This window comes from Elephantulus edwardii, unplaced genomic scaffold (genome assembly GCF_000299155.1).
Source record: "Elephantulus edwardii isolate Elephantulus edwardi_28Jun2011 unplaced genomic scaffold, EleEdw1.0 scaffold00298, whole genome shotgun sequence".
NCBI lineage: Eukaryota > Metazoa > Chordata > Mammalia > Macroscelidea > Macroscelididae > Elephantulus > Elephantulus edwardii.
Window position 1 is genome coordinate 520,195 of NW_006400048.1, and position 3,901 is coordinate 524,095.

General features: G+C 47.4%; 1 pseudogene; it reads left to right on the plus strand.

The window, feature by feature from the left end:
• LOC102859948 overlaps positions 1 to 2,928 on the plus strand; it is a 25,266-nt pseudogene extending 22,338 nt beyond the window's left edge.
• Positions 2,929 to 3,901: the final 973 nt, after the last annotated feature.

Genomic DNA, 3,901 nt, shown 5'->3' on the forward strand with positions numbered 1-3,901 from the left:
ATCTGAATGTTCAGATTTAGAGGAGTATCTGACAGACAGTAATTTGTGGAGCAGTGAAAGATAAATCCCTTATTGTGGAGTTAAGCACTAGTTACAGTGTTGACCCCACCCTTAACCCAGTGCCTTGACCCACTTACTTCCCAGCTCCACCCTCCACCTGGATAACCCTTCACATCTGCCAAGTCCCTTCAGAAAATATCTTCCATTGTCCAACCCATGATCTGCAGCTTGTATCTTAAGCTTTCTGGGCTTCTGTGATTCCAAACACGTCAACTGCTGACATTTTTTTTTTTTTGACCAGTGTCTCTTAAGTTTAGTTGTACTGTCTCCAAGGGAAGGGACGTGTCCTGTAGAACTCCTTTGTAGATTATGTTTTCCTTTCTGGCCCGCGGGCTTCCCTTCCACCCAGGAGCACGTTCTCCCTGTCCCCAGCACCTCTTCCCACCAGTTTTACTGTGTACCTGAAAGATGCCTCTTCGCTATTATCTGAGGTGACTTCCCCCAGTGCGCAGCTTCCAGGCTTCCCTTCCGCCCAGGAGTACGTTCTCCCTGTCCCCAGCACCTCTTTCCGCCAGTTTTTCTGTGTTACCTGAAAGATGCCTCTTCACTATTATCTGAGGTGACTTCCCCCGGTGCACAGCTTCCAGAGTTCCCTTCAGCCCAGGAGCATGTTCTCCCTGTCCCCAACACCTCTTCCCGCCGGTTTTTCTGTGTGAGTATCGTTTTTCATAATATTCCATTGTTAGCCTTTTTATTTGTGTTGGTTTTGTTGTGATGTTGCCTGTTTCATTTTTTATTTGGATTATTTGCGTCTTTTCCTTTGTTACTTTTACTAGTGACTTGTTGATTTTATTGACTTTTTCAAAGAAGCAATTCCTAGTTTTGTTGATAGTTTCAATTGTTTTTCTGTTTCCATTTCATTTTTTTCTGCTCTAATTTTTATCATTTCAGTTTTTCAGAGGGTGTCAGGTTTTCTTGCTGTTCTTTTTCAATTTGCTGGAGATATTGTATTAGAGAGTCAATGGTCACATTTTCCTGCTTTTTGATATGTTTGTTTATTGCTATAAATTGACCTCTGATTACTGCTTTGGCTGTTTCCCAGAGGTTTTGGTAAATGTTGTTTTCATTGTCATTTGTTTCAAGAAACAATGTCAACAGAGAACTGCCAGATGTGAAGACTGGATTTAGAAGAGGTTGTGTTACTAGGGATATTATAGCTAATGTTAGATGAATCTTAGCAGAATGCAGAGAACACCAGAAGAATTTATATCTGTGCTTCATTAACTATGCAAAGGCGTTTGACTGTGGATCACAATAAGCTATGGCCTACTCTGAGAAGAATGGGAATCCCAGAACATTTGATTGTGCTAATGTGAAACTTATACTTGGACCAAGAGGCAGTGGTCAGAACAAAGCAAGGAGACACTACATGGTTCAGAATCAAGAAGGGGGGTCTGTCAGGGATGTATTCTGTCTCCATACCTTTTCAATCTGTATGCAGAACAGATCATCTGAGACGCTGAGCTGTACGAGGGGGAATGTGACATCAGGATTGGTGGAAGAGTCACAGATGACACAACCCTGCTCACTGAAACTGAGGAGGACCTGAAGTGCTTGCTGCTGAATGTCAAGGACAGCAGTCTCCTATATGGATTGAAGCTCAACATCAAGAAAACAAAGATTCTTACCAGTGGGCCAATTGGCAGCATCAGTGTGGATGGTAAAGAGATTGAGATAGTTAACAGTTTTAGTTTACTTGGCTCCACAGTCAACACTCTTGGTAACAGCAGCCAGGAAATCAAGACAAATTGCAGTGGCAAAGTCAGCTGTGAGGGACTTCTCAAGAGTACTGAGATGCAACGACATCAGTCTGGAGACTAAGGTGCGCCTAATCCGGGCTATTGTTGTTGTTGTTATGTGCCATCGAGTCGCTTGCAACTCATAGCGACCTATGTACAACAGCCCTAAACTCTGCTCTGTCCTGTGCCAATTGCACTGTCTTACGCTGAAGGAGCTGGAGGTGGCCGAGGGTGCCAGCAGTCAGGCAGAGCTGGAGAGGCTGCAGGCCGAGGCGCAGCAGCTGAGCAAGGAGGGGAGGAGCTGGGAGCAGAAGCTGGAGGAGATGCGCAAGAAGGGGAAGTGCATGCCCTGGAACGTGGACACACTCAGCAAGGACAGCTTCCAAGCTGTCAACACCAAGCCAGAGCAGGCAGAGGAGGACTCGGAGGAGGTGAGGGAGCAGAAAAACAAAACCTTCATGGAGAAGTATGAGAAGCAGATCAAGCACTTTGGGATACTCCACCACTGGGATGACAGTCAGAAATACCTGTTGGACAACGTCCACCTGGTCTGCGAGGAGATGGCCAACTACCTGGTCATCTGGTGCATTGACCTGGAGGTGGAGGAGAAATGTGCCCTCATGGAGAAGGGGGCCCATCAGACCATCGTCATGCAGTTCATCTTGGAGCTGGCCAAGAGCCTCAAGGTGTCCCCGTGCCTGCTTTCAGCAGTTCTTCACAAAGATTAAGGCAGATGACCACCAGTATATGGAGGGCTTCAACGACGAGCTGGAGGCCTTCAAGGAGTGTGTGCATGACCGCGCCAAGCTGTGCATCAAGAAGGCCGTGAAGGAGTATGAAGAGGAGGAGCGCAAGAAGAGTCTTGGCCCCGGTGGCCTGGACCCGGTGGAGGTCTAGGAGTCCCTCCCTGAGGAGCTCCAGAAATGTTTTGACATAAAAGATGTGAGATGTTGCAGGACGCTATCGGCAAGATGGACCCCACCGATGCGAAGTACCACATGCAGCGCTGCATGGACTCTGGCCTCTGGGTCCCTAACTCCAAGTCCAAGGAAAAGGAAGAAGCAGGGCCCAGAGACCCCTGCTGGAAGCCATCACCAAGCCAGAAGATGAGAAGGACAATAGCATGTGACCTGCCCCCACTACTGCCCGCCTGAGCAGGCCCCTGCACTCCCTTTTTCAGAAAACATCAATAGATACTCTCTCCCCAGTTCCTGGCTTCTCCATTTTGCTGCTCTCCAGCCGTGGGTTGGTTGGAGGAGTGGGAGACACCTCAGCCTCGCTCCCTCCTCCTGTACCCTCCCTCCCCCACAGCACTAATCCAAGTCTGCTTTGAGTCAAGGGGCTTCACTGTCTGCAGCCCCCACCCCACCCCAATCAGCATTATGCCAAAGGCCCGGGGGTCCAGGGAGGGGCAGAGGTTGCCATGTGGCCCAGGGGTAGGGGAGGTCCCCTGCCAGGGGGCCTGCTCTAGTCACTGAGCTCCACTCACTGTTGGTCTACTGTTGAGTCATCTACTCCATAAACAGCCATGATCTTTAAATAAAGGATTTCTGATGTTGGGAGGAGGGGGGAAGAGGTACTTGCAATTAATAAATCATTGATTGTACAAAATTCTACCATTCTTTTTTTCAGGCTCATTTCCATCACCAAGTCCATGTTTTCCAACCACCAATCATTTTCCCCTGTTCCCAATGTTTGCATTTCAGTCACTTATTTTTATTAATGTGTCTTGATTGCATATTCAGTCTATTTCTGATTGTAACCATTGGTAGAAGTCATTTATTTCCTCCTCTTTGTTTTTGGCTGTTGGTGCATAAATTTGAATGATGGTGCCAGAGTGACGAGGAGAAGAATTTGAGCTGGATGTTGGCAGGGTGGGGTGAGATTGGGAAAACAACAAATGCATCTAAGAGGTGGGTCCTGGGACCAACACCTAATCTGTTACCTGCATATTCTCATCAGCTCTTTTGTGTAAAATGCTTGCCTGTCAAATATTGCTCTAAACATGAGCACCCAAATTAAGACAGTCAAGGGAAGAATACTGGCCACCCATTTACACAATAACAGCCTTTGAAAACCCCAGGTGCAACAGAGCTCACTTA